A 15,317-nucleotide genomic window follows, 5' to 3' on the forward strand; every position below is an offset into this window, starting at 1 on the left:
TAAAACCAAACTAGTATACAACATGCTATTAGACTCCTTGGAAATTATCAACAACCTCAATATTTTTTGGCATAGTAATCTTGATAAACCCAAATGGAATAAGATGTTTTTCTCTTTGGCATAGACATGTTGAACCAAAGATTACTTGTTTCTCATGGAAAGCTTTGTTACACAAAATCCCAGTCAATAAGGGTTATGGTAACCCCTTCATGTGCACATCCTGTCATCTACCTAAATTTGTTAACCACATCCTAGTTGATTGCATCTTTGCCAAGGGTATCTGGATGATCTTTGATGTTAAGTTAGATTATCATATATCTCTCTTGCATGTCATTACCAATCATATTTCAGATTTACCTAAGAAACTTAATGTTGCCTAGTTGGTTTTCTCTTCTTTGTTAGTTTGGCAATTGTGGATAATGAGAAATGAGGATATATTAAAGGGTGGACTTAGGGTTCTTACTGAGTCTCTATGGAGACTCTCATTATCAGACAAATGTGTGTGTAGGTCTCTATTGTTTTCAAGGTCAAAGGAAAAAACTACTAGTAGATTGCATAGGAATGCATAGGGATTCTTAAAATGGAGAACATGATGTTTGATATCCAAGTGGAATGGTTTGACACACTAGAAGAAGATTACACATTTTGAGAGATGCTAAATCAAATTAAGATAAAAAGGAGGATTGGAAATGAAATAGAAAGACATGAGGCACCCCATATTACTGAAGGACAAGAGAGGGAGGCATCCATGAGCACCCCCTATACTTAGAACCATTAAAAATATGTATAGAAGGTAGTGACAACAAGTTAGAGCCTAATACAATCGGTGAATTGCTAGATAGGATGATCCCCAACAATAGGGCAAAGAAGTCCTTGATCTTTCTTAATCATGGTGTAGAAATTAGGGTTGGAAGGAAATCGATCATAATTATCACTCATGTTCTGAGACCTTGTGATATCCCCAACAGTCATTCTCAATAACCCCTTCAACATCATCAAAGAAGGAAACATGCTCTTCAAATGGGTTGTAGAATTCTTGGCTTGGATTGTCCCATTTGAGGAATGATAGTTTCTAGTTCCTTAAGTTCTAATTACCTATTTATTAATTTGTGTTGTTGACCAGATGTTATGTTGGGATAGCTCTAAACTAGTTCAGGTCTTTAACTGTCTGCTACTTCTCAATTTGTAACTTTTATTTTTGTAAACTCTTCCATATGGTGTTACTCCTTTTTTGTTTCAATTATACCTATATTTAAATAATGAATATATTAAAAGTTAAACATATGTATTTTTATTTATCTAAATTAAACAATTTATTTTCATAGTTATTTTTATTTTTTAATGTTATTTAACAGATCACTTGTTGGAAAATAATAGATAAGAAATATGATAGATAACATTATTAGTAATCTATGAAAAAAATTAAATTTGCCTACAAAATATTAAAATTTATGAAATTTAGTATACCATATATTATACATATTTTTAATGTATTGAACTTAAAATATAATTATTTGAATCAATTATAATTTGTTAATTTTTAATTTTATAATCTAATAAAAAAATCATTTAGTAAAACTATAAATAAAATGAGTAATAAATATTATTATTAAAATTAATTTATAAGACACAATATTTTACTATACAATATTTTAATATATAATATTTTATTACTATACAATATTTAACTCTATAACATTTTATTACTATACAACATTTTACTGTCCACTACTTTATTATTTTAGTATGAACAGTATTTATTTGACTTTAAATTTTTTAAAGAAAATAAATTAAGTTTACATGAAAATGATCTCTTGTATCTGTTAAATGTTTAACTAAAAAATTAGCTTAAAATAATATGTCAGACATGCTAGACATAATATGTCAATCATAACAGTTGCAGAAGTATCTTAACTTCTATTACCATGTTCATGGGCATACCCAACCATTTGAAATGAAGTGGTTAGGTAGTCGTCACCCTCCATGATGGCCCTTTAGAATTTATCCAGCAACATGTCCAGTCATCCACTTTATTATTTAATACTTTCCATATTGTTAAAAAAGTAAGATTGCCTATGAGAACCTCAACTAATCATAAATATAGGTAAACAAATGAAATTCCTATTAAATATTTCAATTTGTCTGAAAAGATAATTTTCATACTGAATCTTTCATTTTTTATTTTTTTAAGTATAATTTCATTGATAATTTTGTTACATTATGACTTGAATCGTGTAAAAACTTTAGCAAATCTAGATAAATAAATTATTGATCACCTATCACATATTGGAGACCACAGCCAATAAGACACTAATAACAAAACATAAAATAGATTAAACATAATTTTTAATAGAATTTAAAGTATCAAAATATAATAATAATAATATTCAATTAAAATACAAGTTTTACAATAAATCTAATTTTATAATTAATAGATCTTTAAAACAAGAGGTTTTATGGTACTTCATTCTATGATTAATCAAACACCCTAAAAAGTCACCAAAATAGACACCAATTTTCAAAGAAAAGTTTAATCTTTTATAAAATTTGAGTCTTGGGGTTACTCATTTGAATGCTTTCAAATATATGTGAGACATAGTGGTGCAGGGGCACCCATTGAAGAATTAATATCTTATCATTATTATCTAAGTTGGTGTGCAAGTTTAATAGGTAATGTATCTTATAAAGAATCTTCAAACAAAAGGATTTTACACTATTTTGTAACTGAATGAGAATCAAATGAATGATCTTGGGGTAGTTGTAAAACGGTTTGTAAACTGTTAAGATAGTTTTTAAAAGACATCTCATAATGTAATGGAAGGGCATAGAAGAGAATCGATAAGTGTGAAAAAGAGAAAAGGTTTGAAGAAGAGAGTGAATTGAGAAGAAATTCTCATGGCTCTCTGGTGGCAGCCAGAGAGCCATACTTTGTAATTTGTCATTAGCATATAATGGTGTGTTTTTTATTGTTTTAATAATATTTCAGTCTTCTCTATATCGATCTAATGGTGTGTGTTTTTTTGTTTTAATAATGCTTCAGAGTACAAAAGATATAGAGAAGACGAAAACATTATTAAAACAAAAAAACACACACCATTATATGCTAATGACAGATTACAAAGTATGGCTCTCTGGCTGCCACCAAAGAGCCATGAGAATTTTTTCTCAATTCACTCTCTTCTTCAAACCTTTTCTCTTTTTCACACTTATCGATTCTCTTCTATGCCCTTCCATTACATTATGAGATGTCTTTTAAAGACTATCTTAACAGTTTACAAACCGTTTTACAACTACCACAAGATCATTCATTTGATTCTCATTCGGTTACAAAATAGTGTAAAATCATTTTGTTTGAGGATTCTTTATAAGATACATTACCTATTAAACTTCCACATCAACTTAGATAATAATGATAAGATATTAATTCTTCAGTGGGTGCCCCTGCACCACATAGTATTTCATAATAACTATGAAACACATGCTTAGCAATAACTGTTAATCATGAGGGGCATTGGACTCTTGAGGTTGGAGTTCTTAAAATCAACATTGAGGGCTCTTCTCGGGGAAATCTTGTACCGAATGAACATTGGGCAAGTTGAGTGTGATAGCTCTAGTGATGTTCAATTTTTGTTTTCTATCTACAAGGGTTACCATACAAATAATCTCATGGAAGCCCTTGCTATCTTGGTTGCGGTGGAACAATGTTGTCGATATGGCTAGAGAAGAATTACCTGTGAGATTGACTCGTGGGTGGTTGTGAATTTATTGAATAGACGAAACCTTGTGGATGTCGACTAGCATTTGGCTCTGTTTATTCAATAGACCACTCAATTATGCAATTATATAGATTTTTTGTCTTTTATGCATATCCCTCAGAAGTGGAATGGATTGCTTGGCTAAATGGGCCTCTGAACATGTGTTGGATTGGAACATTATTGATCATAGGATAAAACTCTTTAGTGCTCTTTGTTTCCTCTATTGTTCTATTCTCTTTGGTATTCAATAAAAATTTTACCCCTCTTTTAGTTAATAACTATGAAAATTGATTAGCATTTCATAATATCAAAGTGGTTTTGAAAGGTTGTTGAATGGTTTTGTCCATCTTATATAGAAAAGAAAAAGAAACACATGCTATAAAGAAGCCATAACGCTATAGTTATTGAATATGCCCGATTTTAATTTGAGCTAATGTTCTAACCCATTTTTAATGGACATAAGAATTCAATTTCTAATGATTAGCACATGTGATTTCACCAAAAAGTGAATTGGAACCAGAAAATGCACTTCAAAAATACTAGCTCTTAATAGAAGCGACGCTTGAAGGCTCTAGCCTTTCCATTAAGAAATTATTTAATATAGAAATTGATAAAACCTTAGCCAAAATACCAGCCTCTCCTCTTATTTCTACTAGCTTTTCCTCTCCTTACCCTTCCCCTTCCCCTGTAGCATGTGGGATAAATATATATCAAAAATACAGGATTCCTAGTTGAACATTAAATTTCTTAAAAACAGATTGAAGAGTAATGTGAATGGACAAAACAATAAAATTTTAATATTTTGAATTTATAACTACCATATAGAAATTATGGTGTATTCAAGTATATATAATTGTTTTTGTTATAATTTTTAAACTATGCTTTAAAAAATATTTATCATTAATGTGTGTAAAGTATGTAATAAAATTTAAATTGGTTTATTCTTGTGATTTGGTTGTAACATGTTGAATGTATTATAAGGAGAATCTAGGACCAAATTTATGATATAATTGTACAACCTATAAAGTATCTTTATCAATAGGAAAAGTATACCAATAGCATGAAGGAGATAGGCGATCTAATATAAAATGAGAGCAGTGTCTAGTCTACTTCTATTGGAAGTTGCTAGAGACTATTAACAGGAGTATGAACAGTATCTTCAATAATCCACCCAATGGAAGCTCAACTGGCATTCTTGATATGGATGAAAATAATAGGGAATGGTTAATCTTCTATAAGGGGTTATCAATAAGGAGGCTTGGTATTAGAGCTGGAGTTTTTTCTCTCCATAAAAAATATTTGTCAAACTCAATGTAATTTGTAACAATGCTAATAACAAGATATTTCCCTCACCTTGGTAACTCTTCAAAAATAGACATACATATACAAATACATGTGTGTATATGTAATATGTACATGTACATGTATGCATACATTAACCAATATAATTTTTTAGTTTGAAATCAAGTTACCAATTTTGTCCCCAATCAAATCATTACCATACTTGAACAACTTGAATTTCACCAAATTATTGTCATCTAAAGTAGAAAATAAAAATGTACAAAAAAGTCATTAGTACGAGAAAAATGCTCAACTAATCCTTGTAACTTTCATTTATGGATCTCATTCTTCCTAGGTTGAGTTCTAACAATCTATCTAATAGGACTTTATCATTTTCTCCCTCTAGTGGCAAGAATTATAATGATAGTATCACCTAGCTAATTGTTTTATGAAATAGAAAAAATCATTTTGTTGCCTCTCATTGACCTCCCCATGTTGTGAGTGAGCTATCTACCCACTCTTGAGGTTGGTCACTAGATTTTCTTTAATTTGTGTATCTTTACACAATTGGGTTGTAGTTTTGTAAGAGTTGACTCCCTTGTTTTATTACAAATTAATTTTAAAAGCAAACATAAAGAAATTTTTTAAATTACATAAACACTCTAATAAGATTTTTAAAAACTTTAAATAAGAAAACTTAACATACCATAATATTGATAAGTACTCTTTGGAATTATCTCATTGTTAAGCTTTAATTCAAACAACTAGTTTTCAACTCTAGTTGTTATTGGGCATTAAAATATTTGGGTTTGGGTTTTTAATTGTCACATTGCTAGACACATCCGCTCCTCAAATGCCCTTTCTTGTAATTAGTAACACTAAACACCAATGAAATAGTAGATATGGAGGTTCCTAACACTCAGTGTCATTCTAGTAATTAGAGACTAAAATATTTCATTCACATTGTGATTTGGGTTGTATAAGGGGTGTAGGCAGGTACCCTCTACAACCTAATGGAAATAATTAAAATATTAAAATTTTAGATTGACACATAATATTATTCCTTATGTATGATGTGAGGATTGGATTTCCATAACAATGTCACATAAACAAATTTCATATAAAGCATAATTGTTCAAATTGAAAAGTCAAACTAGATTACACAAAGATTGAATCACCATCAATTTTTATTAATTGAAAATAAAATAAATAATCAATCTGAACACATTTAAAGAAAATATATGCCAAGGTAATATTGATCATGAATGTTCACCTCATAAATGACATATGATCAAAATGCAAAAGCAACCGACCAAGCTATTGAGTGGAAAAGTCATCACATGACAATATATGATAAGTAAACATCAAAGACCATCATAGATAATGTCAACTTGTATGTTGAACATAGAAGCATGAGTATATAATTAAATTTTAAAACCATGAAATAACATCAAATACATAAATGGATCATGTCATCATACCTCTATCCATCTGCACAAAAATCATGTCTCCAAAGCCCTCGTATTGAAGTCCATATGTTATCATGAGACCAAAGTATGCAAACCCTACCCAAGGAATTTAGCAACTCAAGACGATTGGATCAAATAGATAGTGTGGCTATATGATTAATCTACTATGCAACCATGTGAAAAATTAGAAACTAACCATAGAATTTAAAGACTAAAATTCAAGCTATTTATGAAGCTTCAAATGGTCCATAATAACACAAGATCATTACCTTTCTCCAACACAAACAATAAAGGAAAAATAATATTGTTTTCTTTCTTTTACTTTCATTGGATGATATATTCAATTATAATAATAGAATCACATGAGTAAATGAAACCCTCTAACTTGAGGAATTTAAAGCCATGAATTTGTAACAAAGAATTCAAAGATTTAAAATAATTACACATACACTTCCAATAGATTGAATAAATTTTGATCTGTCATCTTTGCCAATGTTATGGAATAGACATTAATAAGTAGCATCGATTTAAAAATTAAATAATTTTTCCATATATCTTTATCTTGTTATTTAAGCCAAGTTTTTGCCTAATTGACTTGAACATGTCATAGATATGCTCTCAAAATTATTTTATATCTCTAGATTTTGATTTTGTTTAACTCTAGTTTACACTACGGAAACACAGTGCTTTCCTATCATCTATTGTCATTAAGAAAAGAATGCTAATAGTCACACATTTAAGTAAAGAGTCTAGGAAATTTTAGAGATGATTAGATAAAGGATATTTGGCACATTTTTCTAAACTAGGCACTCAATCATAATGTTGGAAAATCCTTTGATTGGATTGTAGCCCAAAAGAATTAGAAAATCATTTTCTATCATGTCATAGTTTTTCTAAAAGAAATTAAACAATGAAAACAACAAAAATTACATATTGTTGCCTTGGCATTTACTAGATCCAAATCTCAAAATTTTAAATCAAATGGGCAGAGAAAATTAAAACCAAAACTCTTCACTCTCTCTCTCCAAACCAATACTCACTCTCTCTCCCCAAAACTATATTCATTCTCTCTCTCTCTCCAAACCTTAATTTTCCTACAAGTTGAGTTGAAATTTGAATTTTATTCCAAAGTTGTACCCTGATTCTAACCCCAACTTTTGAACCCAAACCCCAACTTTGAAATAACTACCAACTAGAAACAAAATTTGAGAAATATGATATAAATTGGTTTTAATAGAGGTTTTGACAACATCCAAAACTCCATGAAATATCAAATCAAGTGAGTTATTTGATACAATGTATGTACTCAAGTATGGATCACATAGACAATGAGAACAACTTGTTTGACTTTGCATATGCACTAGGAATACCGAACCATTTCATATTATGCCTCAACTTTCATTGATCATAAAGATTGAAATATAAGGATTGTGTAGTAGTTGGCATAAAAGTATATGAACTATGTGATTTTCAAGTAAATTAATTATTAATTATCTCTATTTATTATCGAACACAAGTCCTATTCTTTATGGGTCAAAATTGAGAATTTGTCCTCTACAGAATTCATCATAAGGACACTTTCCCTTAAATGAATTTTTCTTATGGAGACTTTCCTAATGGGACCTACTCTTATGCACACTTATCTCCTTATGAAAAAGTCCATGCCACCTCTGTTACAATATATTGGACAGTCAAGTCCTCTCACTTAGTCAAGGGCAATTCATGAGACACTTGTACGAAGAGTCCCCATGAGGATTGAGTCTCGCCACCCTTCTCTCAAAGTTCTTTGTCAGTCATGCAATATATGTCTCCCCCTTCCTCATGAAATTCTTTTGTGTCAATGTGAGAGAAACATAACCCCTATTCTTCCTCTTAGATTCCAAGTACTATCTCTTTATTTCAACTTAGTTAATCAATTCAATCTCAACCCTCCATTTGTCCAACTTTCTCTCCCAATGATTGGATTGTGCCACATAGGCTAGGTCTTCCAAAATTCTATAAATGGGAGCCTCCATTCCTGTAAACAAGATAATGTAGTAACCTTTATCTTTTTTGGAAATCATAGAAATTAAAGGGAATTTTAGAAACATAAACAATCTTGAGAAAAATAAAATAGTTATCTTTATTTTCATAATTATCATGTCATTTCCATTTAATTATTTAAGTTTGGAATTCACCCATCATAAGAATCATGAACATCCTAGAATTTTGCACTATAGTTGTGCATTAGATTCATAATCTCCAATAATTTTAATCAATGTTTATAGAGGAGAATACTTGGACAATCTAAGAGCTCGACAAGTCAAACACTCAAAGCTAAGAGGACAATGGAGACAAGTTACAATGGCTAAGTAAAGGTTAACATGTTATTTTTATTTTTATTTTTATTTTTGCAATATTCATTGGGTATGCTTAACTAGCTTAATATTAATAATTTTTCTGTATTATGGCATATTTGTGTATACATTTTTTGTGCTCATCATGAGGCCTAGTCTACAATTACTATTTTTTAGTTTTTATATGTGCATATTTTTCTAGGATGTGTCTACATGTCTATTTATCATAATTGCTCATTTTCACATATACTTGTGCATTATTCTTCTATACACTAATTTGACAACTATAATCAAAGTATAATTGAATTTTGCACTTCAAATCATAACATTCATTAGTCTTATGGCCATGTGTAATACCCCTCCTTTACTATCATTGTAGACTTCATTTTTAAAGTTCTATATGACTCTTCTGTAAACATGTTAGCCCTTAACTAATATTTGAAATGTAATACTTTGATATGATAGACTTCATTGTTAAAGTTCTATATATGATTCTTACGTAAACATGTTAGGCCTTAACTAACATTTGAAATGTGATACTTTGATATATAGGGTAATTTATAATAGATAGCAATGGTTACTTACTTGAAATGTGATACTTTCATGTATCTATTTGATGATTATAATTATCTTCAAAATAATGATGATTTAATTACTCTTAGTAAATCTAATTGCTTCTATAATGATATCATATGATATGAATTCAAATGATAATGATGAGTTGTTTATATTAGGATATAATGCTACTTATACTCATGATATATTGATTATATTTACCCCATACCTGGATGTGTATGGTGTGTGTGTCTATTTGTATATTTTTGCTTGATGTGCCTAATATGGATAAGGGAGGGAATCTTAGGCACATGAAAGTTGAGATCTACATGATATACCACTCTCCATTGCATATATATATATATACATATATATATATATGTATATATATACATATATATATATATGTATATATATACGTATATATATGTATATATGTGTGTGTGTGTGTGTGTGTGTATATATATATATATATATATATATATATATATATATATATGTATGTATGTATGTATGTATGTATACATATAGATATATATACATATATATACATACATATACATACATATATTTATACATACATACATACATACATACATACATACATACATATATATATATACACACACACATATGCACATGTACATGCTCATCTTTTATGTAGGTTGCAAGTATCAAACATCCATTTACCTAAATTACTAGGATGAGTATGGTCTATCACAATAATTCAATTGTAAGAATGAGGAGATAATGTTTAGGTCCAATCCCAACCAAAGCCTAATTACTTGTCTTAAGAAGGATGACATTTATTTGACCACCTACACTTTTGTAACCCGTGATGTTTTTATTTGTGTGTGTTGTTTGAATTTGACTTTAGTGATATTTTCTTATGTTGCTTTTATGTGGGTTGGCTATGCGATTTGATTGATAAATGGTTTAATTGTGATGTTTGGATTAATCTTATGATATTCTAATTACAAAATAGAATTTGATTAAAAAGAAAATTATAAAATATGGTGATATTTTATTAATCAGAAATTAATTAGATATATGTTTTAATTTAATGTAAGAATCTTAATTTGAGAGTCTAAATTAGAAAATTGAGTAAATACAGAATTAAAATCTTAAAGAGTAAATATTGATTTATTATAATTATTTAATTAATAATAATTAAATTAATGTTGCTTTTAGATAGTGGGCTTTAATTATTATCATTAATGAAATAATAAATTATGATTATTAAAGTGTCATTCAAAATAAATAAAGTGAAGAAAATAATAAATAAATAAATAAAAAGTGCTTTGAGTGTGCATGAAAAGAATTAATAATTTAAGTTTATTATTATTCAATTACAAGTAAGTTAATTATTATTCAATTAAAAGTAAGTATTTTTTATTAAATTAAAAATTAAGAAACCCTAGTTAGGGTTAGGACTCTTTCTTAGAGATTTTTTGGTCATTTTATAGTTAGATGGGTTTTGGGAGAGCAATTGGATGGAGAGCTAGAATTAATTGGTTTACATAGAGGTTAGTGGTGATTGAACATTGAAGTTAAAGAGTAAATTTGAAGCTTAGGAGGATTTGGATTGCACATTTTTTTGGCTTGTGTTATCTTGGAAGTTCTGAGGAAAGGTTTGAGAATCTTACAAATATTTCTTTCAAAACGATTGCCTTCTTTATGTCTGTCAATTTGTGTTGCGATTATTAAAAAATTTGAATGAATTTTTTTTATGAAAATTTAAAGATAAATCACTTTTGGATTATATTATTTTTGATGAATCAAAAGAAAAATATTTACTGTTGGGTATGTGCAAGATCATGGTGTACCAAACTATGGCCTTAAGTGGTAGTGAAAAATCAGCAAATCAGGTTTATGTCAACTTGACACATAATTTTGAAGTGGTTATGGACTTTATATCAAAAAGTTGTAAGAAAATAATTTGTAGAAAATTGAATGTAGTTTCTAAACTACTAGGCCTTATCAGGAGAAAAAAATAATTGATTGGTCAAAAGTTTAAATTTTAATGCAGTACTAAGAAAATTTCAGTGCGAAAATAAAAAGTAGGTGTATGTCTGACCACCTTAATCAAAATCAAATCATAATATTTTTTTAATATAATTATAAATATGAAAACTAGACTCATGCTCGGATGTGACACATATTTTTTCATATTTTTATTCCAAATAAATAATTAAATATGAATTTTCTACCAAAACTTTTTTGGATTAAAAAAAGTCCCGTGTCTGACCACCCTAACTAATAGAAAATTTGATCAAATTTTTCTTTTCTTGTTTTTTTCTTATACTAGGCGAAGTATAGAATGTGACGCAACTTTTAGATTTAAAAAATGTTATACCGTTTGAAAGTTATAGCTATTTTTCATTCAGTATGTCAATCAGCACTTTACAATAATCTTCATTGATAATTAACTAATAAATATTTATCGAACTCAAAATTTGACAAAAATTATATTGATGGAATCTAGAGAGCGATATTAAAAAACCCATTTCGTTTCATTCAATTTCGATCAAAATAACATTGTCAGATGGCTACCCGAAGTCTGAGTATCACTAAAACTCTCTATAAACACGTCTTTGGGGTTGACCGGGCAGGCTTGGTAAATACCAAGCCTGATCGGATATCCGATTCAAAATCGGATATCCGATATGGCTCGGTAGTCAAATTCCAAAAATTTTCAAATTTTGAAAGAAAATTCGATTTAAACGTTCTAGTTTTTTATTTTTAAATTATTTCACTTATATTAATATGTAAAGGCATATTTTAATATATTATATATATACAATAACGTAATGTAAACATACAAGATATAATCTAGTAATATATAATAATATCTTATGTTAATCTTATTACAATCTATAAATATAATATATATTATTATTATTTTTACTAAATATAATAACGTAATTTATATATATATATAAAATATGTATTATATATTATTTTATTAATATGTATGTTATTAATATATACAATAACGTAATATTTTCATTAAATGTAATATGTATTATATATTATTATATTAATATGTATAATAATATAATATTTATATAACAACGTAATATTTTTATTAAATATAATATATATTATAAATATTATTATATTAATATGTATATTATTAATATATTTATATAATAACGTAATATTTTTATTAAATATAATAATGTAATATGTATATGTATATGTATATATATATATATATATATATATATATATATATATATATATTATTATATATATTATTATATTATTATATTGATATGTATATTATTAATATATATGTATATTATTAATATATAAGAGTCAAAGGGGGTCATAGGGTGACCTATAACCTTCTTTGACCCATTAAACGATGATATATGTCTCTAGGGGTCCTAGGACCCCTAGGGACATATGTCGTCATTTAATGGGGTCAAAGGGGGTCCCTTTGACTCATTAAATGACGACATATGTCCCTAGGACCCCCAGGGACATAGCCGAATCGTTCATATCGGTCAAAGGGGGTCATAGGGTGACCTATGACCTCCTTTGACTCATTAAACAATGACATATGTCTCTAGGGGTCCTAGGACCCCTAGGGACATATTCGAATGAGTATTATGGGTCAAAGGGGGTCATAGGGTGACCTATGACCCTCTTTGACCCATTAAATGATGACATATGTCCCTAGGGGTAGGACCCCTGGGGACAGAGTCGAATCATTCATATGGGTCAACGGGGGTCATAGGGTGACCTATGATGCCCTTTGACCCATTAAATGATGACATATGTCCTTAGGGATCCTAGGACCCCCAGGGACATAGTCGAATCATTCATATGGGTCAAAGGGGGTTATATGTCCCCCTTTGACCCATTAAACGATGACATATGTCCCTAGGGGTCCTAGGACCTCTAGGGACATATTCGAATGGGTAATATGGGTCAAAGGGGGTCATAGGGTGACCTATGACCCTCTTTGACCCATTAAACAACGACATATGTCCCTAGGGGTCCTAGGACCCCTAGGGACATATTCCAATCGTTCATATGGGTCAAAGGGGGTCATAGGGTGACCTATGACCCTCTTTGACCCATTAAACGACGATATACGTCTCTAGGGGTCCTAGGACCCCTAGGGACATATTCGAATGGGTAATATGGGTCAAAGGGGGTCATAGGGTGACCTATGACCCTCTCTAACTCATTAAACGACGACATATTTCTTTAGGGGTCCTTGGACCCCTAGGGACATATTCAAATTGTTCATATGGGTCAAAGGGGGTCATAGGGTGACCTATGACCCCCTTTGACCCATTAAACGACGACATATGTCCCTAGGGGTCCTAGGACCCCTAAGGACATATTCGAATGGGTAATATGGGTCAAATGGGGTCATAAGGTAACCTATGACCCTCTTTGACCCATTAAACGACGACATATGTCCCTAGGGGTCCTCAGACCCCTAGGGACATATTCGAATCGTTCATATGAGTCAAAGAGGGTCATAGGGTGACCTCTGACCCTCTTTGACCCATTAAACGATGACATATGTCCCTAAGGGTCCTCGGACCCCTAGGGACATATTCAAATCATTCATATAGGTCAAAGGGGGTCATAGGGTGACCTATGACCCTCTTTGACCCATTAAACAATGACATATGTCCCTAGGTGTCCTAAGACCCCTAGGGACATATTCGAATCGTACATATGGGTCAAAGGGGGTCATAGGGTGACCTATGACCCCCTTTGACCCATTAAACGACGACATATGTCTCTAGGGGTCCTAGGACCCCTAGGGACATATTCGAATGAGTATTATGGGTCAAAGGAGGTCATAGGGTGACCTACGACCCTCTTTGACCCATTAAACGATGACATATGTCCCTAGGGGTCCTTGGACCCTAAGAGACATATTCGAATGGGTAATATGGGTCAAAGGGGGTCATAGCGTGACCTATGACCCTCTTTGACCCATTAAACGACGACATATGTCCCTAGGGGTACTAGGACCCTAGGGACATATTCGAATTGTTCATATGGGTCAAAGGGGGTCATAGGGTGACCTATGACCCCCTTTGACCCATTAAATGATGACATATGTCCCTAAGGGTCCTAGGACCCCTAGGGACATATTCGAATGGGTAATATGGGTCAAATGGGGTCATAGGGTAACCTATGGCCCTCTTTGACCCATTAAACGATGACATATGTCTGTAGAGGTCCTAGGACCCCTAGGGACATATTCGAATCGTTCATATGGGTCAAAGGGGGTCATAGGGTGACCTATGACCCTCTTGACCCATTAAACAACGATATATGTCTCTAGGGGTCCTAGGACCCCTAGGGACATATTCGAATGGGTAATATGGGTCAAAGGGTTCTTTGACCCATTAAACGACGACATATGTCCGTAGGGGTCTTCGGACCCCAAGGGACATATTCGAATGGGTAATATGGGTCAAAGGGGGTCATAGGGTGACCTATGACCCTCTTTGACCCATTAAACGACGACATATGTCCCTAGGGGTCCTAGGACCCTAGGGACATATTCGAATCATTCATATGGGTTAAACGTTTGACTCATTAAACGACGACATATGTCCCTAGGGGTCCTAGGACCCCTAGGGACATATTTGAATCGTTCATATGAGTCAAAGGGGGTCGTAGGGTGACCTATGACCCCCTTTGACCCATTAAACGACGACATATGTCCCTAGGGGTCCTAGGACCCCTAGGGACATATTCGAATGGGTAATATGGGTCAAATGGGGTCATAGGGTAACCTATGACCCTCTTTGACCTATTAAATGACGACATATGTCTCTAGGGGTCCTAGGACCCCTAGGGACATATTCGAATCGTTCATATGGGTCAAAGGGGGTCATAGGGTGACCTATGACCCTCTTGACACATTAAACAACGAT

This window comes from Cupressus sempervirens, chromosome 3 (genome assembly GCF_028749045.1).
Source record: "Cupressus sempervirens isolate cs-2001-9-10 chromosome 3, ASM2874904v1, whole genome shotgun sequence".
Classification (NCBI taxonomy): Eukaryota; Viridiplantae; Streptophyta; class Pinopsida; order Cupressales; family Cupressaceae; genus Cupressus; species Cupressus sempervirens.